The sequence below is a fragment of the Bos grunniens genome, chromosome 20 (assembly GCF_055505025.1).
Source record: "Bos grunniens cultivar Pamir isolate PY7600 chromosome 20, Bosgru_T2T1.0, whole genome shotgun sequence".
NCBI lineage: Eukaryota > Metazoa > Chordata > Mammalia > Artiodactyla > Bovidae > Bos > Bos grunniens.
The window spans coordinates 59827808-59853432 of record NC_141184.1 but is presented as its reverse complement, the minus strand read 5'-3'; the positions used below and the strand labels follow the sequence as shown (position 1 = coordinate 59853432).

Genomic DNA, 25625 nt, shown 5'->3' with positions numbered 1-25625 from the left:
TGAATCAGTTCTAATGAGGTGGATGAAACTGGAGCCTATTATACAGAGTGAAGTAAGCCAGAAGGAAAAACACCAATACAGTATACTAACGCATGTATATGGAATTTAGAAAGATGGTAACAATAACCCTGTGTATGAGACAGCAAAAGAGACACTGATGTATAGAACAGTCTTATGTACTCTGTGGGAGAGGGAGAGGGTGGGAAGATTTGGGAGAATGGCATTGAAACATGTAAAATATCATGTATGAAACGAGATGCCAGTCCAGGTTCGATGCACGATACTGGATGCTTGGGGCTAGAGCACTGGGACGACCCAGAGGGATGGTATGGGGAGGGAGGAGGGAGGAGGGTTCAGGATGGGGAACACATGTATACCTGTGGCAGATTCATTTTGATATTTGGCAAAACTAATACAATTATGTAAAGTTTAAAAATAAAATAAAATTTAAAAAAAAAAGAAAAAAAAAAGAAAAGATGAGGAACATAAAAAAAAAAAGAAATTAACTTCCTGTAGAAAATTCATAACGATATTTTAAATAGTCCTATACAAAAGCTAGGCAAAATTGGTTGTCTATGAACCTTTCTAATATATTTCCAATGAAACCATGCTGGGTTATATTTCCTATGCAAGCACAATAAATCCAATGAAAGAGCAGGTTACGAACTGATATCTGAGATGTAGGGGATGAGTTATTCTATGATTACTGTGTCCTCTGCCTTCTGCCCACAACAAGGCCAAGCAGGGTACAGAGTGATGAGGACCAAGGCAGCATGGCTGCAAGAGCACACGTGGCCTTTTTGCTTCTGGGCACACATGGGCTGGGGTTGTCTTAATTTTTAATGTGTGCGTGTGTGTGTGTGTGTGTGTGTGTGTGTGTGTGTGTTGGCAATTGTAGCTCATCCCTAAGACAAAATCCAAACAGAAAAACTACAAGGTTTTCAGACTGGCTCCTCATGGAGTGTCTACAAAGGCTTGCAGTGCACCTTGGATGACTTTCAAGTTTTTTCAAAGCCATCTGGAGCCTTTTAAAGTTGCCATTGTTTAAAGAACCTGCAGCGAGGGGAGAGAGCACTTTGAGCCTTAGGAGAAAAGGAAGAAATAAGATGTAAGGTAGCCAACAGATGTGGTAGAAAATCAGGTACTGTGCCCTCCATGTGCTCTGGCTATTCCTGCTGACTCAGCTGCTCTCTCCCAAGGTGGTTCTTCCTCCGTAAAAACCACCTGCCTCGACACAGAGAGAGTGGCAATCTGCTTTGCCTTTTCTTTGGAAGACCTAGGGTCTTCTCATTCCTTATCATTCTCTCTTGCCATTGAAATCTACACAACAGCTGTTTCTCCGTTATTTTTCTCCTACTGTCCTGAGCATACAGTGCCAACACTAGCTCTGAATTTGCGACCAGACAATTTTTATTCTTCCAAGTTCTCTTTATCAAGTTCTGGTGCAGCAGTATTTTAGTAATGGTAACTTCTCTGCTTTTAATTTCTGGTACATTTCGGTTCTTGACCCCTTCCCTATCAGAATATCTTCCTCTGCTCCCATTCCCTCCCAGCTTCCATCTCTACAAAACTTGATTTGAATCTAACCATTATTCTTCTTTCACATCACTCTTCCAGTTCCACCTGTCGTTTTCACTATTTTTCACTCCCTGCATCTCATCTGCTTCCATCTGGATGCCAATTGCCCTTCATTAAACTTAGGTTATAATTTCTTGTTTTTCTCTTTTTAGCTTAAACTAACTTTCTTCTCTATCCCACTTTTCCTACGTGAACACATATCAAAGAACCATGTGGGCAAAATGAAATTTTATGACACAAGACTTTAACTGAATCTCCCTTGAAAAGCATAAAATAAAAGCACAAATCAAAGAAAAACTGACCCAGTTTGACCCAGTGATGTTCTTCAGTGAATGCAAATAAAGGTGATTTACTGTCCACACATCTATTCACAAGTATACCCTGTCAGTATCACGGAAACCTGATGAGCACTGTTTGGGACTGAAAGGTACGCTCAGTTCACATTCTTCCTATTTAGATAATGTGGTTTTAATCAACAGAGGCTAAAAATAGAGATTCCTCCTTCCTGGAAAAGATTGACTCCAATATCTCTTTCCAAGGAATTGAAAATGAGATGTCGAAGAAGGGTCTTTGCCTCCTGGGAACATATGAAAAAAAAAAATCAAAACACATTTGCTCTACCAGTATTTTCCAAACATAAGAAGGTTGATGAGTATGTTTACGCTTTGAAAAACTTTTCCTATGCAATGTATAACTTAGAGAAATTCACAGTTCCTGTTACAGAATTGAGTATATTCACAAGCCTTGAATCCTTACAAAGTCAGTCTTAAGTCTAGAAAATGCAGTCTCTTGAAATGTAAAATTTTAGAAAGGCTAATTTTCTTCTTTTTGTCTTGGGAGTTGCTGGAAGTAGTAGATATAAACATACAGTAGATAGCCTGGGGATACATTCAAACCCACCAGTGGGTGCTTGAAATTACAAATGGTACCCAATCCTGAATATACTGATTTCCTATCCATACATACCAATGATAAAGCTTACTTTATAAATTGGACACTGCAAGAGATTAACAATAATAATGAATAAATAAAATAGAACAATTATAAAAATACAGTGTAATAAAAATTAAGCTAATGTGATCTCTCTCTCAAAATATCTTATTTTACAAATATAACCCATTTTCCATCTCAGCTAACCACTCCTCAAATACTATGGTAGTAACTTTTGCAGTTTGAGGCTCTACAGCAAAACTAGCTCAAATATATATATTTTTTTCTTCATAGTTTCACAGAAGATTTGTACTTACTGTAGATCTTAGCAACCTCAGCATCTGATTTTTTTTCCTTCTCTTATTGAGAATATTTACTTTTTCACTTAGAGGAAGCAATTTACAGCTTCTCTCTGGAATATCTAAATCTCTAGTATCACTACCCTTTCACTTTGGGGCCATTGGCAAGTAAAATAAGCATTGAATACCAGCATTGTGATACGTTGACAGTGGATCCGATAATTGAGATGGCTACTGAGTGACTTATGGATGGAATATGCTGGACAAAGGGATAATTCATACCCAGGGTGGAACAGCAGAGGACGGCATGAGATTTCATCACACTACTCAGAATATTATGCAATTTAAAACTCACGAAGTTTATTTCAGTAATTTTCCATTTAATATTTTTGGACTTTCATGGAAAGTCCAGATAAGAGGAGGCTTATTATGTATGTATATATGTGTTAGGGGAGTGTAACCTCTTTGGTTCTGTCTCATCTCAACAAAAATTTGAAGCAACGGACGTTAAAGCCCCCAGCGTGTCACAGCTCTCAGACCGTATTATAGCTCTTAGACAGATCAGTGTTACAGCTCTGTTTTACAGCTCAGTTTTATTTAGAAAATAACAGGAAAATACATCCTCAAGGCATGAGGGCATGCTGACCCAAAGACTCAAAAAGAAGAGAGAGCCTCGGCCCTTTGGCTCCTCTTTTTATATTTTTTTCCTCCCCTCTGGGCCTGCCCTATGTAAACTGGGCTAGCCAGGAGTGCTGCTTGTTCTACCTGAGGTTCTCACTTCAGTCCTCGGACCTTCCTTGTTCTATTTTCACAGGCTTTTCCCTTCCTTGTCCTTTAGCCACCGCCATTCTGGACTCCTGTTTCGTATTCTAACTACCTAACAGTTGTATGTGTCTATCTAATTATGTATCTATCTATGTGTCTGCAACGGGTTTTAGGGGATTGGGGAGATGGTTAGTCTAGCAACTGGGGTCACAAAGAGTTGGACACGACTGAGCAACTGAACACACAGCACACACAGTCTATCCACTAGGTTATAAACTAATACTTCCAAACATGGTCATTAACGTGAGCACAGCAACAGCAAACAATATATATTATGTTCCTTAATTCTGCATTGATTTCAGACATCACAAGTCGTTCCTCTTTAGACATATAAAGTTAAGAAAATTGAAATTCTGAATATGCATGAGTTATGTGAAGAAGTGAGTTCAGTGTTGTGTTACAAGTCATTTCAGGTAATCTGGCACGCTGATAACAGGAGAAGAAGAAAACTCAATAAATTCTAATTATTCTCATTCCTTCCCACCCCAGGCCTGAATGAATTATCCTGAGTGACTACCAATGAGGTCCTGTTTTTACTTAATGATTACTCCATGGTATTATGACCATACAGACTTTGATTACAGTATTTCAGAATACTGAGTTCTAACTGGGCACTTTATTTTTTTTTTCCTTTTTCTATGCAATGTCCTTATGGAGAAGAATGAATCTTCAGTATTATCAAAGCTGAAAAACAATAAATACCTATGGTCAAAGGTTCAACAAATTTCCCTGAGAATAGGGGGAAGGTATCTTATATTTTGTTATACTGATATATATCATCAAATTGTTTTTATCCTGAGGGGTTAAGTTCCTTCTTGGAAGTATACTCACAGCAGTGAAAAAGTTAATTTACATTTTATGGGTATTTAGGGCTAGATTATTGCTAAAAATGTTAAGTCTCTTTTAGGGAACCAATTTGTCTTCTCTATCAATTAGCAGCATTTGTTCATAAACTCAAAATACAAATTGAGTTGTAAATCTACCTAAGAATATAAATGGGAGAGTAATAAATGAACTATTTTAACTTGTAAGGGAAAAGCAGGGATAAAGAGATAAGTTACCTAGTATACATTTTAGAAAGAATCAAGGAGAATAAAATAGAGCACTGCTGGCACAAAGAATCACATCTTACATCTTCTCTGCTAAGTGATAAAAGATCATGTGATTTGAACAGTGAAAAGTGAGATGATGCTTTTGGCTGAGTTTTTCGAGGACAAAAGAAGTAATTCTAGGTTGTTAAATGTGCAATCACTTTCCTTATAACACTGTGCAAATGTCAACATCTTCAAATAAATGGCACTCACTAAAAAGCTAACAATTAAGTCCCAGGATTTTGGCTAGAAATCAAAAAGGTGAAAATGTACCTAACATATAAAACTCATTGTGATTTAAGTATAGGCAGGAAAACAGCTACTGTTAGAAATACATCAGTTTCAATCCCTGGTCTATAAGAATCTTTTTCTATTTAGAATAGTCTTTTGAGAGATGAAAGATGAATTGAGAACATGAAATATAGAATTTCAATATTCAGGCAATTTTTTTTTTGTAAATCAGTCTGCTATCAAAGAATGAGTCAGTAATAGAAATGCAAAATTTGAAGAGTTGTCAAAATCAACCTTTGAAACGGTGCACTCAAGTGAACAATGCCATGGAAAACACCCTTAACTTCTCTAGTTTCGTAAAGTGTTTAGGGTGAAATCTGTGCAACATGTTCTGAACCAAGGGAAACATAAAAGAAAGAGCCTCTGCAAGATTGTTACTGAATTAACCAAGAACGTGTGATGCATTTGCTTACTGTAAATGAATAAAATGTATTATATATTATTAGGAGAGGCAGTATAGCATTGTAGAATTAGAATCAATCAGCTCTCCAGCCAAATCTCTACTTTAACGCTCATCAGCTATATTAACTTGAGCAAAACATTTAACCTCTCTGTTTCCCAAATCTATAAAACAGAGAAAATGCTAGCTAATCTACTATCTGTTGTGAGGATTCATAACCATGCATGTAAAACATTTAATAATAATATCTAGTTGTAGAAGATGCTCAATACATACTGGGTTGGCCTAAATATGGAAAAGTTCTTTTGGGTTTTTCTGTAAGATATTAGGGAAAACCCTGAACAAACTTTTTAGCCAACTCAATATTATATAGTATTGATATAATTATTATTGCTCAACTGGGGATATTTAATTTTTTGAGTGAGAAAAGCCATTTGTATTAAAAATTTTTTTTTTGTCTAAAAACTAGCTGAAGAATGTGAGGAATAAAAATAAAGATGAGATATTTTAGGAACAGAGAGCATCCACATTCAGTCTAACGTCCTGGCTCATTTTCTAGAACATTTCATTTAATTTAGCTTTCCTGAGTTTTTCACCAGACTTCTCATACATAGCTCATTGAAAAGAGCAAGGTTATGTAACCAGGGCACACATTCTATTAACTCCAAGGATCCCAGAGACTCTTTTTCCCTCCTGTTTTTGCTTGTGTGTGCTCAGTCACTCGATCATATCTCACTGTTTGCCACCCTATGGACTGTAGTCCACCAGGCTCCTCTGTCCATGGATTTTCCAGGCAAGAATACTGGAGTGGGTTGCCATTTCCTTCTCCAGGGGTTCTTCCCAAGTCAGGAATCAAAGCTGCATCCCTTGCATTGGCAGGTGGATTCTTTACCACTAGAACCAGGTGGGAAGCACTGTTTTTGTTTTGTTATATGTACATCTTTGAAGAGGTGGGCTTAAAATTTACACTGAGGTCACTTGTTATTCTGCTTTGGAATTTTTCTTATTATAAACCTAGATACAGTGAAATTCTTAAATGAAGCTATTTTACAGATATATTTCCAAGAGTCATTCTTCTTTACTGGTATGTAGCTTGGTATATTCTATCCAACTAGACTAGTTTTAGGAGAGGAAGGTGGAAACAGTAGATGTTCAAAGTACTTAGAATAAACTGCACAAATCAATAACAGCCAGGGAGAATGCACTCACATTCAGTGTGAATAAAACCCATCCTTAAATTTAATCCATCACATCTGCTTATATCAGAACATCTCAAGGCAAGATTCTCCTCTACCTCCTTTGAAACACCTTATCTCCAAAATCCACAAGAAATTGAATCATGTCTCTTTTTAATTCTAAAATTATAATCATATGGTTGATTCTAAATGTTAGTCTGGATCTCTCATTCCAAATTAAATTAATTCTCAAAAGCAAACCTAAATTAGAGATAACCATATGCTCTCATCTCAAACACAGGCACACCAAGCTATTTCTAGGATGTCATTACATTATGTAATCATCAGGGATTTCATTTTTAGGTTTTCTTTATATTATACTGACTGCAGGAAAATCTAGGTTAGTAAGCACGATATCATGTATAACCCATGAACAAATTATATCAGTAACACCTGCAGATCACATATAAAAACACCAGGACAGAAGCCAGAAAAAGGCTTGGAGCACAGCCAAATGCCAGTCTCAAAGGCCACATCTAGCACAGGCAAAGTAACACTGAACTGAGTTTGCAGGTGATGAATGGGCCCTGGGAGGCACAGCCATATCATCAGTCATCATCATGGTTATTTGGAGGTGCCTCCTGGCATGACAATAGCGGTTAGGAAAAAGAAGAGACATTACCAAGTTACTGGAAAGCTATTAGTGTCTCTGCTCATTAAACTAACTTGCTTTCTTCTTTTTTAATGTTAAACGATGCACCCCAAATATCACAGCTGCTTCTATACAGACACGAGGAAAGCCTCTATCAAGTAGAGGGAAGAACACACAGGAATCCTTTGTGGAAAGGCAAAGTGCACAGACAGCCAAGACTAAGAAGGCAAACCATGCAGCCAGGAGGCCAAGCAAGGCTCAGTGTCCTCATTTGAAGAAAAATAACGACAGTGCTGGAGGCGATTACCTGGCTAGCTTCTAATAAGAAATACCATCCTCAGATAGGCTAAGGAAATGGCCACCCACTCCAGTATCCTTGCCTGGAGAATTCCATGGATGGAGGAGCCTGGCTGACTGCAGTCCATGGAACAGTCCATGGAATTGCAAAGAGTCAGACATGACTGAGAGACTGACACTACTACTACGGATAAGCCAAAGATTTATCCAGCTCAACGGTGCCTTACATAGCAGCCCTAAGCACTTTTTTTCTGGAAGGCTCTGACTGCTGTCATTGTCAGCAACCTTAATTAAAAAAAAAAAAAAAGGTTAGGTGTGTACCTAGATCTCCTATACTTTTATACATGTGTAGTGTTATCCTAGAAAAGTTTAATGGTTCCCATAGGGAATTGTAACTGGTGGGATGGTTCGTTACACTCCCAATTGAAAGGGACTTATGTCCTGGAAAGAAGAAATTCTCAATGCTTTAACTGGTGATCGGCCAGAAAATGGAATATGAAGCCTGTCATTCACAGGAAGAAAAAGAAAGTAGAAGTCCAGAGGGCCTTTCATTTATCATTATTAGAGAATATCAGAAACCACAGATTAAGATTAGAATAATCTTAAAGGTTATCATCTTCTCTGTGTGTTATTTTGACTTTACTCAGACTCTTTCTCAATATAAATCTAAAAAGACACAGGGGAACTTCTTGGCCAGATTTTGGTTGAAAGTCTATAATCAAAGGATAAAGGGGGATGCTGAAGTTTCAAAGAGTACTTTTGTCTGGAAATCAAGCCTTTGAACTCTGCTTCCAGCTGGGCCATAGAGATAGAGTTCAGAGGCCTGTAGAGAGTAGGGAGACTTGTAAAAGAATTTCTCTCCATGGAGATGGATCATAAGAACCTATTTCCTCAGGCTTAAAGACCTAGACATGACCCAATATCCTGTTTAATAGTGAAAAATTGGAAGTTTTTATTTTGCTATCCTGCTGTCTTCACTTCTATACAACATTGATCCTACCCAGTAAATTAAGAAATTTTAAGAGAACATAAGAATTTAAAGGAAGAAAAACTGTCAATAATAGAATCAAGCATTAAGAAAATCCAAAATCATCCTATGTAAATCTTCAAACAATAGAATTTGACAAGTTCATTGAATACAAATGGATACTCATTGGTCACAGAGAGTCAGACACAACTGAGCAACTTTCACTTTCACTTGGATACAAAATTCAGTATACAAAATATACAAAAGTCAATTGTTTTTCTGTAAACCAGGAACAATTAGAAAACAAATATCTTTAAAGAATTTACCACAGCATCAGAAATATCTATAGAGAACCAGGGAGTAAATCTCATGAAAGGTGGACCAGACCTCCAGATGAGAAATTATAAAACCTTACTGGAAAATATCAAGACCTAAATTAACAGGAGGCCTATCGTGTAAATAACTTGGAAGATGTTGAAAAGATGTTAATTCTCCACAAAGTGACTTATAAATGCATTGCATCCTAATAAAAATACTAGGGCATCTGCATGCGTATGTACATGTGCCTCCTTTTTTTAACTTGATAACTCCTTAAATTGGCTTAGAAATGCATATAATATGAAACCACTTAGAATAACAATGATACTCTTAAAGAAAAAAGAAGAATGTGGGACAACATGTTTTACTGATGTCAAATATATTATAAAGTTATAACAATGAAGACATTGTGGTATCGGCAGAAGAAATGGGCAAATAGATGAGGGACAAAATGGAGAGCTCAGGAAAAACTCAGGAAATAAATACATGCTAGATTTATGAGAGAACTGGCACCAAGGATCAACTTTTCATAGTTCCAGGGTAAACATCTGTTTGAAAAGGTATTTAACTTGAACACCTATCTCATACCATGCTGCTGCTAAGTCGCTTCAGTCGTGTCCGACTCTGTGCGACCCCATAGATGGCAGCCCACCAGGCTCCCCCGTCCCTGGGATTCTCCAGGCAAGAACACTGGAGTGGGTTGCCCTTTCCTTCTCCAATCTCATACCATATACAGAGATCAATTTCATCTAGATAAAAATTAAATATGAAAGTCAAATATATAAAACTATTAGAAGAAATTAGATGAAAATTACCTTTCAATCTTGAGGTTTAAAAATATTCTCTTTTTATATAACAACTTTATTAAGTTATAAATAACATACTGTAAAAATCATTCCTTTAAAGTATACAAGTCAGTGACTTTAGTATATTCACTGAGTGGTATGATCACCACCATTATCCAATCTTAGAATGTTTTTAACTCCTAACTCCCCAAACCCCCTTTATCCTTCACCTTTTACTCTGCCTCCCAGTCACTGCAACCAATATACTTTCTGTCTCTGTGAATTTGACTATCCTAGACATCTCATTTAAAAGGAGTCATACAATATTTTGTCCTCTGTGACTGCCTTCATTCACTTAGCATAATGATTTTAAGGTCCATCCACATTGCAGTAAGCATGTATCAGCAATTTATTCTTTGTTATGAATGAATACTATTCCATTTTTGGATATACCACATTTGTTTGTTCAGTCATCAGGTGATGGAGATTTGGGTCGTTTACACCTTTTGGCTATTATGAATAAATACTTCAGTGTTCAGTTCAGTTCAGTCGCTCAGTCGTGTCCGACTCTTTGCGAGCCCATGAATTGCAGCACGCCAGGCCTCCCTGTCCATCAGCAACTCCCGGAGCTCACTCAGACTCACGTCCATCGAGTCAGTGATGCCATCCAGCCATCTCATCCTCTGTCGTCCCCTTCTCCTCCTGCCCCTAATCCCTCCCAGCATCAGAGTCTTTTCCAATGAGTCAGCTCTTCACATGAGGTGGCCAAAGTACTGGAGTTTCAGCTTTAGCATCATTCCTTCCAAAGAAATACCAGGGCTGATCTCCTTCAGAATGGACTGGTTGGATCTCCTTGCAGTCCAAGGGACTCTCAAGAGTCTTCTCCAACACCACAGTTCAAAAGCATCCATTCTTCGGCACTCAGCTTTCTTCACAGTCCAACTCTCACATCCATACATGACCACTGGAAAAACCATAGCCTTGACTAGATGGACCTTTGTTGGCAAAGTAATGTCTCTGCTTTTCAATATGCTATCTAGGTTGGTCATAACTTTTCTTCCAAGGAGTAAGCGTCTTTTAATTTCATGGCTGCAGTCACCATCTTATTCATGTGCAAATTTTTTTTGGCAGACATGTTTTCATTCCTCTTGTGTCTTTACTACCTAGGAGTGGCATTACTGTATTATATTACATTACTATGTTTAACATTTGGAAGAACTGCCCAACTGTTTTTATAGTGGCTACACCATTTTACATCTCTACCAGCAGTATATGAGGGTTTCATTTTCTCCACAAACCTGTCAACACTTGGTATTGTTTATCTTTTAATTTTAGCCATTTTAGTGATTATGAAGCACTTTCCTATAGAGGTTTTGATTTGCATTTTTTAAATGACTAGTGATGTTGAGCATATTTTCATGTGCTTATTGACCATTTTTATATCTTCTTTGGACCAGTGTCTTATCCAATTTTCTTTTCCATATTTTTAATTGCCTTGTCTTTACTATTGACTTATAAAAGTCCTTATTCATTCTGGATCTGCTTCTTGTCAAATATATAATTTTCAACTATTTTCTCCCATTTTGTGGGTTTTTTTTTTTTCCACTTTCATGATGGCTTCTTCTGAAGCACAAAAGTTTTTAATTTAGATGAAGCTTAATTTATATTGATATATTTTTTCTTTTGTAATTTGTGCTCTTGGTATTATACACAAGAAACTATCGCCTAACTTAAGTCTTAAAGAAATGCTCCAAGGCTTTCTCCTAAGAATTTCATAGTTTCAGCTTTTTCCTTAGAATTATGATCTATTTTTAGTTCATTTTTGTATGTGGTGTGAGGTAGAGATTCAGATTCATGTGTTTGAATGTAGAAATACAGCTTCTTGGCACCATTTGTTGAAAAGACTCGTCTATCTCCATTCATTAATCTTGGTTCCCATACTGAAAATCAATTGACCATAAATGTAAGGCTCTATTTCTGCACTCTTAATTCTATTACAGTAATCTATATGTCTATTCTTATGATAGTACTACACTGTCTCAATTATTATAACTTTATAGTAAGTGTTGCAGTGGCAACAGAAAGCAGTGGCACCCCACTCCAGTACTCTTGCCTGGAAAATCCCATGGATGGAGGAGCCTGATGGGCTGTAGTCCATGAGGTCGCTAAGAGTCGGACACGACTGAGTGACTTCACTTTGACTTTTCACTTTCATGCATTGGAGAAGGAAATGGCAACCCACTCCAGTGTTCTTGCCTGGAGAATCCCAGGGATGGGGGAGCCTGGTGGGCTGCCGTCTCTGGGGTCGCACAGAGTCGGACACGACTAAAGCGACTTAGCAGCAGCAGCAGTAAGTGTTGAAATTGATAAGTGTGACATCTGCAACTATGTTCTTCTAGACTCTTTGGTTATTTTTGGTTTGTGGTAATTCCACATGAATTTTAGGATAATTTGTCAATTACTTCAAAAAAATGCAACTTAATAAGGATTACAATTCAATGTGTAGATCAGTTGGAAAGTATTACCATCTTAACAATATTGTCTTTTGATCCATGAATGTGAAATGTCTTTCTATTTATTTATGTCTTCTTTAGTTCTTTTAATAAAATTTTGTAGATGTGCATCTTGTCCTTCTTTTGTTAGATCTACTTTTAAGAATTTTACTTTTATTTTTGGTAATATTGCTCAAAAAATTATTTTATTAATTTCACATTCAGATTTTCATTGATAGTGTAAAAAAATTGTATATGTTGACCATGTCCTATAACCCTGCTAAACTAATGTATTACTTCTATTACTTTTCAGTGTATTCTTTAGAATTTTCTATACACAAGATGATATCATTTGTGAAGAGAGATCATTTTACTTCTTTGCAATACAAATGTTTTTACTTCTTTTTCTTGCCTAATTTCTCTGGCTAGACCCTCTCGTGTTGAATAGAAGTGGCAAAAAGAGATATCTGTTTTATTCCTGGTCTTAAATAAAAGGCATTCAGTCTTTAAACACTAAGTCTGAGATTAGCTATGACTTTGTATAGGTGTCCCCTATCAGGTTGAGTAATTTTTTTTTTTTTTAGTTTGTTAAGGATCTATGGAGAAAATTTTAAAGTAGACAAAAATTTTCATAGAAAATAATTTAAAGTAGACACCAAAATATGGCCAAAATTAAAATTTCTTTTCATTGAAATACATCACAAAAAAGTGAAAAGAATCATGGAGTTGAAGAACCATGAAACATATATTAACTAAAATATAGCTATTTTTTAGAATATATAAGAAACACCTATAATTCAATTGTAAAAATGTAGACAACTCAATAGAAAAATAGCTAAATGGTTTAAACAGGCACATCACTAAAGAAAAAGTCTAAATAGACAGTAACCCAAAGAAAATGTTCCAAACATTGGAAAAAATAAAAATTTAAGTCATGATAAGATATTACTACTTATCCATTAAATTGCGAAAAAATAAAAGTCTTACAATAGTTAACAGACAATGATACAAGCATCAGGAACTATTCTGGTAGGAGTGTAAATTGTTATGGCAACGTTAGAAAACTGCTTTATCTGGTAAAATTGAATGTAGGTAAACACTTTAATTTAGCAATTTCACCCATGGCTATATACTTTATATATATGGTTGCTTATGTATACTAGGATTCACATTATAAAACGTCAGTAGAGTACACTTAAAACTATAAAGCATTAATGAAAGAAATTAAAGAAGATACAAATAGATGGAAAGATATTCCATGTTCATGGATTGAAGGAATTAATACTGTTAAAAATGCTCATACTATTGTAAACAGTCCTGCAATGAACACTGGGGTGCATGTATCCTTTCAGACCATGTTTTTCTCTAGATATATACCCAGGAATGGGACTGCAGGGTCATATGGCAGCTCTATCTTTAGTTTTTAAGGAATCTCCGTAGCTGAGACATGGAAGCAATCTAAATGTCCTTGATCAACAGAGGAAAGGATAAAGAAGTTGTGCTACATATATACAATGGAATGTTACTCAGCTATCAAAAGAGTGAAATAATGTTATTGCAGCAACATGGGTGAACCTAGAGACTGTCATATTGAGTGAAGTAAGCCAAAGAATATGCCAGCAAATTTGGAAAACTCAGCAGTGGCCACAGGACTGGAAAAGGTCAGTTTTCCTTCCAATCCGAAAGAAAGGCAATGCCAAAGAATGCTCAAACTACCACACAATTGCACTCATCTCACACACTAGTAAAGTAATGCTCAAAATTCTCCAAGCCAGGCTTTGGCAATATGTGAACTGTGAACTTCCAGATGTACAAGCTGGTTTTAGAAAAGGCAGAGGAACCAGAGATTAAATTGCCAGCATCCACTGGATCATGGAAAAAGCAAGAGAGTTCCAGAAAAACATCTATTTCTGCTTTATTGACTATGCCAAAGCCTTTGACTGTGTGGATCACAGTAAACTGTGGAAAATTCTGAAAGAGATGGGCACACCAGACCACCAGACCTGTCTCCTGAGAAACCTATATGCAGGTCAGGAAGCAACAGTTAGAACTGGACATGGAACAACTGGTTCCAAATAGGAAAAGGAGTACGTCAAGACTGTATATTGTCACCCTGCTTATTTAACTTATATGCAGAGTACATCATGAGAAATGCTGGGCTGAAAGAAGCACAAGCTGGATTCAAGATTGCTGGGAGAAATATCAATAACCTCAGATATGCAGGTGACACCACCCTTATGGCAGAAAGTGAAGAGGAACTAAAAAGCCTCTTGATGAAAGTGAAAGTGGAGAGTGAAAAAGTTGGCTTAAAGCTCAACATTCAGAAAATGAAGATCGTGGCATCTGGTCCCATCACTTCATGGGAAATAGATGGGGAAACAGTGGAAACAGTGTCAGAGTTAATTTTTGGGGGCTGCAGATGGTGATTGCAGCCATGAAATTAAAAGATGCTTACTCCTTGGAAGGAAAGTTATAACCAAGCTAGATAACATATTAAAAAGCAGAGATATTACTTTGCCAACAAAGGTCCATCTAGTCAAGGCTATGGTTTTTCCAGTAGTCATGTATGGATGTAAGAGTTGGACTGTGAAGAAAGCTGAGTGCCGAAGAATTGATGTTTTTGAACTGTGGTGTTGAAGAAGACTCTTGAGAGTCCCTTGGACTGCAAGGAGATCCAACCAGTCCATCCTAAAGGAGACCAGTCCTGTGTGTTCATTGAAAGGACTGATGCTGAGGCTGAAACTCCAATACCTGGCCACCTCATGTGAAGAGTTGACTCACTGGAAAAGCCCCTGATGCTGGGAGGGATTGGGGGCAAGAGGAGAAGGAGACAACAGAGGATGAGATGGTTGGATGGCATCACCGACTCAATGGACATGGGTTTGGGTGAACTCCGAGAGTTGGTGATGGAGTGCTGCCATTCATGGGGTGCTGGCGTGCTGCCATTCGTGGGGTTGCAAAGAATCGGACACAACTGAGCAACTGAAGTGAACTGAAGTCAAAGAAACAGAAACATAATAGGACACCCCTATACATGCAGAATCTAAAAAGACATGATACAAATGAACTTATTTACCAAATAGAAACAGATTTATAGATTTAGAGAACAAACTTATAGCTGCCATGGAGATGAATGGGGTGAGATGATAGTTAAGGAGTTTGGGATGGACAGGTGCACCCTGCTATATTTAAAATGGATAGCCAACAAGGATCTATTGTATAGCACCGGGAACTCTACTCAGTATTATGTGGCAGATTGGATGGGAGAGGAATTTAGGGGAGAACAGCTACACGTGCATGTATGGGTGAGTCCCTTTGCTGTTCATGTAAAACTACTTTTTTTTTTTTTTTGTATAGAAAACTACTACAACATTGTTAATGGGCTATACTCCAGTATAAAGTAAAATGTTTAAAAAAATATCCATACTACCCAAAGCAATCTAAAGATTCAATGCAATCTCTATCAAAATTCTAATACTATTTTTCACAGAAATAGAACAAACAATCCTAAAGTTTGCATGGGACCTCAAAAGACCCCAAAAGACCACACTAGCCAAAATAATCTTGAGAAAGTGAAACCGGAGACATCATGCTCCCTGATTTGAGCTACATTACAAAGCTATAGTAATCAAAACAGTAAACTGTTGACATAAACATGGACATATAAATCAATGAAACAGAATAGAGAGCTCAAAAATTAACCCACCCATATATGGTCAGTTAATTTATGACAAAGAAACCAAGAATATACAATGGGAAAACAGTCCTTTCAATAAATGGTGTTTGAAAAAACTGATAGCCACATGCAAAAGAATGAAACTGGACAACTATCCTATACCATACACAAAAAGTGACTCAAATGGATGAAGGACTTGAGTGTAAGACCTAAAATCATAAAACTCCTAGAGAAAACAGAGGTGGTAAGCTACTTGACATAGGTGTTGGCAATATTTTTTTTTAATTTGATACAAAAAGCAACAAAAGTAAAAATAAACAAATGAGACTAAGTAAAACTAAAAATATTCTACAAAAGAAAGGAAACTATTCACAAAAGGCAACCTACAGAATGGGAGAAACTATTTATAAACTGTATATCTGCTAAGTGGTTAATATTCAAAATAAAAGGAACTCAAACACCTTAATAGCAAAAAAATAAATCCAATTAAAAAATGGGCAGAAGATCTGAATAGACATTTTTCCAAAGAAGACACACAAATTACCAAGTACATAAAAAGATGCTCAACATCAACATCACATATACATTAGAATGTTATTCAGACATAAAAGAGAATGAAATCACAATCTGGGACAACATGGATAGATTTTGAGGGTATTATATTCAGTAAAATGTCAGTGTAAGTTATATACTATAAACCTTAAAAATTCTCATCACAAGAAAAAAATTTCTAACTGTATACTGTTGTGGACATTGACTAGACTTATTGTGGTGATCACTTTGAAATGTATAAAAATACTGAGCCATTATGTTGTATACCTGAAACAAATATAACAATATATGTCAACTATACTTCAATAAAAATATGCTTATAATAATATTGCTCATAATAACAAACTTTCTGAAAGAACTCACATACTGACCTTTGGCAAAGTGAATACATAAAATGTTTTATATTTTTGCAATGGTATACTATGTAAAATATATTTGAATATACTACAGAGGAGTATACAAACTTTACAAATGTTTATGCAAGGGAAAACAAGTCATAAAATAGTAATTACAGTATTATTCTATTCACAGACAGTTCAAGAACAGGCAGCACTAATCTAATTTTTGAGGATGCGTACACAGATGGGAGAAAATGTAGGGAAAGGAAAAGAGTACTACAGAGATCAGGGTCACAGTTACCTTAAGATGTCATAAGGCACCTTACGAAGACTCGTTGAAATCAGAGTGGTAAAGGATGTAAGGGAAATTTTGTGGTTTCAGCAACTGATTTGATGAAGTTGTATAGGTATCTGTTCCATGTACAAATGTTAAAAATTGTTTTACAGGCAAAAAGTACATACAACCTTACACAATTTTCTGCTTATCACATTTTAAAATAAAGATGTTTAAGCCAATAAATAAACACATTGTTTTTCCCTGATTAGCTAATCCTGCCTTTTATCAGAGATAGATAACTGCAAAAACTAAAGTGCTGGAAATGATTATCTTACACTGAAATTCAGCATGGGAAACAAAAACCTATCTGTTCAGTTTGAAGTGGGGGATGGGAGGCCTATATCATGGTTCACTGAAATTTCTGCCTTGAACATCCCTTCCCTCAACCCACTAACTTCTTCATGAAATCCTACATCTGCACAGCGTGAACACTTTGGAAACCACTATTAAAGACTCTTGAGGCAGAAAAAAACCTTGGATGTCATCTAACTTAAGCTCATCTTTTTACAGAGAAGGCTTTATGACATGGTCATCCATCTAGTTAATGGCTGCTGCTGCTGGCTTAAAACTCATATTTGATTTTTAGCAGAGTGTCTATTTTCATGGCTTAATTTTTCAATGAAGTAGCACTGAGAATCACTAGTGTATAGTTTCTAATATGCCTTTCAGAATATTTCTTATGTCAACTAGTTCTATTAGCAAAGCATCAGCAGTAAACCAAAGCACAGCCTACAATTCTAAGGGGATATATGTGTGTGTATTAATAAATATAAATCTATACTATATATAATATATTTACTAGCAAATATAATGCATATTTATGTATGTATACTTTTGAAAAAATAAGACCACTGCATAAAGTTAAAATCAGTTGGGCCATCTTAACCTCAATGAGAAATGAAAGCTAGGAGAATTATTTGTTTCAGGGCAGGTGAAAATTACTGCATTTCTTCTCTACTAATTTAAGCCAAGATAAAATGAGTTGAACAGAGCAGCATGAGAGATTGAAAACATTATCACAAGTCTATTCTCAGTTTCTCCATTACTGCCCTGTAAGTAAATTCTTCAGTACCATTTTTTCTAGATTCCGTATATATGTGCTAGAATACAATATTTATCTTTCTCTTTCTGACTTACTTCACTCTGTATAATAGGTTCTAGGTTCATCCACCTCATTAGAACTGACTCAAATATGTTCTTTTTCAAGGCTAAGTAATATTCCATTGTGTATATGTACCACAACTTCTTTATCCATTCATCTGTTGATGGATATCTAGGTTGCTTCCATGTTCTACCTATTGTAAATAGTGCTACAATGTGTCTTTTTCAATTTTGGTTTTCTCAGGGTATATGCCTAGGAGTGGGATTGCTGGGTCATATGGTGGTTTATTCCTAGTTTTTTAAGGAATCTTCATATGGGGAGAGGGGAGGAGAGGGTGAGATGCATGGAAAGAGTAACATGGAAACTTATATTACCATATATAAAATAGATAGCCAATGGGAATTTGCTGTATGACTCAGGAAACTCAAATAAGGGCTCTGTATCAACCTAGAGGGGTGGGATAGGGAAGAAGATGGGAGGGAGGTTCAAAAGGGAGGGGATATATGTATACCTATGGCTGATTCATGTTGAGGTTGGACAGAAAACAGCAAAATTCTGTAAAGCAATTATCCTTCAACAAAATAAGTAATTAATTTAAAAAAGAACATTATCACAGGAATTTTCTTGCCCAGTGAATGTTAAATTTGGAAGCAATATGCATTACTTCTTTTAAGGAAAATATTCTTTTTTTTAATACTATATAAAATAGGAGAGTTTTCTATGGGACTTTCATAGTAACTGGAGACTAAACATTTTCTTTGATGACATTTTATGCATAACAATATAAGATTTAGGCTGTAATGAGGATATGGCCACAGGGCCAATTATAGGGCAGCCTCCTTGGCTGCCACACACCCTATTACCAGTCTTGTGTGGCAGCCAAGGAGGTACACTGCCCATATCTGCCTTCAAGACAGAATCTGTCAGTCAGCAGTGATCAGCAACATTGGCGCCAAGGTCGCGCTCTTCCTGGGCAGTCTCTAGCCGATGTCTCAGCATAGGAGAGGTATCAAGGCATTATTTCCTAGCGTGTGTGATGGCTCCATGTACCACAGCACCCAGCAGACTGGCCAAGACCAAGCAGAGCTTCAGTGCAGTCTGAAATTCCTCCTATGTAAAGCTCCACCCCTCCCCTTCTCTTTTCATAGGCAGCAGATCTATAGCATGATCTAAAGGGTTTCCTTGCTTAATCTTGTTCCTTCTTTCTTTTATCTCCCATGATCATTACCCCCAATAAATCTCTACTTTGTATTCTACTCCAGGGGACCCAATTGACACAGAGAGGTGGAGAAGATTCAGTTGCTTCACTCTGTGCTCTTTTCTTTCCTAAGGACACCATAATATGCAGGCACAGAAGACAGTTGTTTTGTTTCATCACAGTATATGAGGTTTAGAAAAAAACAAAAATTTACTAAGAGTCTAGGGAAAAATATGCCCACAAAAAGATTCCTTTTCAGAAAAATTTTAAAAGGATTCCTTTCCTTACCATGCCATCCATTCTTTCCCCTTTCTTTATAAAGTTTAGAGAAAAAAATTAAAAAAGGAAAGGAGAACAGAGAATTTCTCTCACCCTCCATCATAGATTGGGAAGAAGGAACAATAGGGTGGGGTGGGGTAGGGTGGCTCCTGGGGAGGGGAGTTTAAGATGACCCGGGGACTTGCTTCTGCTTACCTCCTGGCCCTGGCAGTCCCATTGGATCCCGTTGTCACTGCCTGTATCATTCTACCAGCATTTTTTTTTCCTCTTGCTATATCCCTTACCCTTGAGAAATAGCAGAGAAGTCCCATGGCTGAAGTAATCAAGACTCAATGATGCTTTTTTCCTCCAAGAGACAGGACTAAATTCCTCCCCATCCTTACGCTGTCCTTGACAACAGTTACATTTGAGTTAGACCCACCTTGTACAGAGCTTCTTCCTAACAAGCGTGTTTCTGGTTTCTGGCCTATGGCATATTTGTCCATTTCCTTGCCTCCCCTCCATCCCTGGAAATGTGCTTGGCCTTCTAGTCCACTGTTTTGTAGCTTTAATATGTGCCACTACCATCACTACCACCGCCACCACCCCCACCTATGAGATGATGTAGGTAGGCAGCCTCTGAGGTTAGAATTTGACAAATGCATAGTCATTCAGCTCTGTGTGTTTGTTTAGGCAGTCATCCGGTTAGGATGACCACTAACAAATCATCTCCATTGACAAGGTCCAGTTCAAACCCCACCTCTTTCATCCAATAACCCAATTCGGGTTCCACTGATTCCATTCTGTCTTGAACATGAATAGTCTATTTTGGCCCCACCCACTTGCCTGTCTCAACTTCCTGATTTGTATTGTTCACTTGTGTGCATTGGAAATCCTTGAGCATTAAGGATTACAATCCTAGGAGCTGTAGCTTTGAATTCTCATGACCTACTCACCCATGGCTCCCCTTAGTTCTACTTGCAGTTATCTTGAACTCAGAATTAGATCCAAATGTGGCTTTTTTTCTGGTGCCATCAGAAAAAGGAAAAGGGAGCCAATGGAGAAAAACAATGCAATAGTTATGCCTTATTTTGTTTGCAGAAAATACTTAAGAATTCTCTATTCCTGTGGATCTTTCAAACTCCTTGCATGCTGTCCCCCACACATGCACTTGTACATATGCACACAACTCAGGCACTCTTCTCTATTCCCAAAGTTCTCCATGCCCACACCTCTACAACTCAGAGTTTTACTCTCTGCTATGTGAAACACTCAATATGCCAGCAAATTTGGAAAACTCAGCAGTGGCTACAGGACTGGAAAAGGTCAATTTTCATTCCAGTCCCTAAAAAAGGCAATGCCAAACAATGCTCAAACTACCACACAAATGTACTCATCTCACACAAAGCAAAGTAATGCTCAAAATTCTCTAAGCCACACTTCAACAATATGTGAACCATGAACTTCCAGATGTTCAAGCTGGTTTTAGAAAAGGCAGAGGAACCAGAGATCAAATGCCAACATCCACTGGATCATCATCTTGAAAAAGCAAGAGATTCCAGAAAAAACATCTGTTTTTGCTTCATTGACTATGCCAAAACCTTTGACTGTGTGGATCACAATAAACTGTGGAAAATTCTGAAAGAGATGGGAATACCAGACCACCTGACCTGCCTCTTGAGAAATCTGTATGCAGGTGGAAGCAACAGTTAGAACTGGACATGGAACAACAGATTGGTTCCAAATAGGAAAAGGAGTACGGCAAGGCTGTATATTGTCACCCTGCTTATTTAACTTCTGTGCAGAGTACATCATGAGAAATGCTGGGCTGGATGAAGCACAAGCTGGAATCAACATTGCCAGGAGAAATATCAGTAACCTCAGATATGCAGATGACACCACCCTCATGGCAGAAAGTGAAGAAGAACTAAAGAGCCTCTTGATGAAAGTGAAAGCACAGAGTGAAAAGTTGGCTTAAAGCTCAACATTCAGAAAACAAAGATCATGGCATTCGGCCCCATCACTTCATGGCAAATAGATGGGGAAACAGTGACAGACTTTATTTTGGGGGGCTCCAAAATCACTGCAGATGGTGACTGCAGCCATGAAATTAAAAGATGCTTATTCCTTGGAAGGAAAGTTATGACCAACCTAGACAGCTTATTAAAAAGCAGAGGGATTACTTTGCCAACAAAAGTCCATCTAGCCAAGACTATGGTTTTTCCAGTAGTCATGTATGGATGTGAGAGTTGGACTATAAAGAAAGCTGAGCACTGAAGAATTGATGCTTTTGAACTGTGGTGTTGGAGAAGACTCTTGAGAGTCCCTTGGACTGTAAGGAGATCCAACCAGTCCATCCTAAAGGAGATCAGTCCTGGATGTTCACTGGAAGGACTGATGTTGAAGCTGAGACTCCAATACTTTGGCTACCTGATGCGCAGAGCTGACTCATTTGAAAAGACCTTGATGTGGAAAAGATTGAAGGCAGGAGGAGAAGGGAACGACAGAGGATGAGATGGTTAGATGACATCACCGACTCAATGGACATGAGTTTGGGTGAACTCCGGGAGTTGGTAATGGACAGGGAGGCCTGGCATGCTGCAGTCCATGGGGTCGCAAAGAGTCAGACATGACTGAGCGACTGAACTGAACTGAACTGATGAAACATAATCACTTTTAGGGTGATTGTTCTGGCTTTGTTGTCTTACACATCACTGTACTCAAGCACCTACCTCAGGTTCATCAAATCATTCAAGGAGAAAGGAAGAGGAGGGCCTAAATGAAATAGGGTCCATTTACATTTAACATCTACCTATACAAGTGAACACAGTCAAGTAATTTGTTTCTAAAACTCAATTTTCTTAAGTGTAAAAGGGGAATGTAATACATTTAGAATATTTCTTTTCTAGTACATATAACTCTACATGAAATCTAAATGTAGAATTGGTCTTAGGTCAGTAAACAATTTGCATTCACCCAAAATAAGCTAACCTTTCTAAATTTTAAAAAAGTGAATATTAAATATCAATTTGTGTTAAAAATTAATTTACCTTTAAAGTTTCACACTGTGAGATTAATATTCCACAATGAAGTTTCATTTAATCCCCACTTTTATCCTTGAGCTACTATTTTCAGCTGCACATTTTCATCTATATATATTTTTGCTTATATTCACTATGACAATCGGTATTTTCTCATCTATTCATTCAGGTTGACTTAAAATACATCCAGATATTTTGTGGATGAAGCTATTGCACTAACATTATAAAGTAAAATCTTCCAGAAAGAAATTGTTTAGACTTGTACATTTTACCTGTTTGTTAAATTATCCCACCTGGCTTTATTCCAAGCAAAGTCATTTCTTGTCCCTGTAGATTTAATCAAATATACATTGCCAGCACACAGACATATTAAGCCACCATTCAGTAGGTTGACTCACTCGTTTTTATAGTTATGATAAAGTCATTTGGAAAAACAAACTCAAGCTGTTAACCAGTGAGAACTAATCCCAGATTCAAAATCCAGTCCATGAAGGGGCTGTACCACTGTGGCCATGAACATTCGGTCGTGTACATGTTCCCCCTAAGGCTGTGGGTGACAAGGCTGATGAAAAGGAATGGGGAATATTGAGCCTCCAAGATTGCTCACCAAATGTGGTGACTGGCTCGAACAAGCAATTCTGTACAGGACCCAGAGTCTTTGGCAGCCCTTAGGGCAGCTTCTGCCTTTGGTGGCAAAACAGAATTTGGTTTTTTTTTTTTTTTTTTTCATTGTTTTTTGAAACAGGATGAGTATAATCATTTTTTAGCGTTGGCTCCTTTGTGTTACAGACAGTCTGTTAGCACACATTTTCAGATCCAGTTCAAAAAGGAAACAAAACAGAAGTGTGGCTGCATGTTAATTACCCAGAAACATGGCGCACCAGATGGCCTCCAAGGTCTGCTTCTGCCTAGTAGGTAAATAATGCTTCCCAATCCCTTTGTCCTCTTTGAAAACCAAATTGTGAATTGTTTTCCCTCCAATTACTGTTAACACAGGAGGTAACCAAGGGCAACAAGAATGCTACATGTACAAGTGGACCGGATTAAAACAGCAAACTTTTTTTTTTTTCCTCTCTTGCTAAATCCTGCAGAATTTATTGGGTCCAGAAAAAGTCAAGAAAAAATCCTTAAAATGCCAAAAAAGCATGGAATTGGGCCTTCAGTCAAGGCTCCAACACCAGAGAAAGAGAGTTTATTTTTCTAAGCACACATAATGTTTCAGGTCTTATCTGCCTCTTTGATATAGGTGTGATGATTTTGACTTTAAGGTTCCCCTCACTAGTCTGTGTAATGAACCCTCTTGTATTACTCACAGAAGAAGATTTTAAACTTAAGTCATTATGTACAGTCCTGGTCCATTTTAAGAAAAACAAAACTTGCACTTTTAAAATGTCCTTCTGCCAAGCAGAAGTAATATCATAAATTCTGCATGACATTTCTTTCACTACAGAGTACCCCAGTGTGCTCCATGGTAGAAAGCATTACCTTCTGTAGACCTGAGGGGCAGACAGTAGATTTGTGATATTGACTTTGGTCCTTCCTTCTCTGATAGTCCCTTCCTTTTTCCCTCATCAAGTGGGTAATTAGCTTTCCATTTATGGCTGTGAAAAAAGAATGTGTCAGGTAGGAGAGTAGAAATAATGTGCAAGTCTTTGGTTTTTATAAAATTTAAAAAAAAAAAAACATCATAGAATAACTTAGTGGCTCAAGATATAGATCAAATAATTAGGAGAATCTGGGAAGAAAGCATAGCTTCTCTACCTTAGGGAAGGAGTTCCATGTGCCAGCACACATGCAATTAGAGGAGATATCAGACAAGACAGACCATGCACATAAAGAACCGTGGCCTCCCAGTGAGACCAGTGATGATGAATGCTCAGGACCAGGCTACAGCATGAACACTGCAACCATTCCTTGCACATTTAAGGACAAATGCTCCTTCTTCCCAAACTCTGGCATCGTGTGCATTTCACATACTTACGCATAATCCCAGGAAAAGAAGGAAAGGATGAGAGAGAGATCCTTAAATTGATTGAGGATATTTTTACCCTTCCTGGGAGAATAAGGTCTCAAATAAAAATCAGGCTGAGTTTGAGGAAAATAAAAAGTTTATTTTGTGTAACTGAGTTTGCTGATGAAGGGCCAAACCTGTTGCCTTTATAAAGACAATCTTGAAGTTTGGGAGAAGGTGACTAGGGGGAGTAGAAAGACATTTCATAAATGAACTTGGACAGATGAAAATAAGCAGATTAACAATTCTACTGAGGGAATTCTCACATTTAAGAATGTTGGTCATGCCACGTATGAGTTTCCTGTATGCTGTGAGCTTTGCCTGTGCTGACTTACCCACTCCTCTGAACAACTTTATGAGGATAGCAGGATTGTTATCTCCTGTTAGCAGATTAGGAGAGTGATGTTCATGGAAGGAAATGACTTGCCTGGGATTCAAAAATAGGCTCCTGTTGCTATGCCATACTCAGTCATGTCCAACTCTTTGTGATACCATGGAATGTAGCCTGTGAGGCTCCTCTGTCCATGGAATTTTCCAGGCAAGGATACTGGAGTGGGTTGCCATTTTCTACTCCAAGGGAATCTCCCTGACCCAGGGATCAAACCCATGTCTTCTGTGTCTCTTGCATTGGCAGGTAGATTCTCTACCACTGAGACACCTGGGTAACCAGGAAAACCAGGCTAGTAGGAAATTTAATGTGCTGAAGGCAAGATATTCACCGTGCTCTGCTGCACCGAAAACAAGCAGAACTGATGCAGAGTGGGAGGGGCTATTTAAAGCATCCTCCTCGTAGTCCCTCAATTGCCTTTGCTCAGAATCCAAGCAGAAGAGGGAGCTAGAACTAGTGCCATCTGCCTTATGCCTTAAAGTTGCTCAGTTGTGTCTGACTCTTTGTGATAACATGGACTAAAACGGTCCATGGAATTCTGCAGGCAGGGATACTGGAGTGGATAGCCTTTCCCTTCTCCAGGGGATCTTCCCAACCCAGGGATCAGACCCAGGTCTCCCACTG

At 37.6% G+C, this 25625-nt stretch overlaps 1 protein-coding gene across 5 annotated transcripts in view; it reads right to left on the bottom strand.

Annotated features, from left to right (window-relative positions):
* Positions 1-25625, bottom strand: part of LOC147350467 (uncharacterized) — a 278856-nt gene that overhangs the window by 3839 nt on the left and 249392 nt on the right. The gene's annotated exons all lie outside the window — the stretch shown is intronic.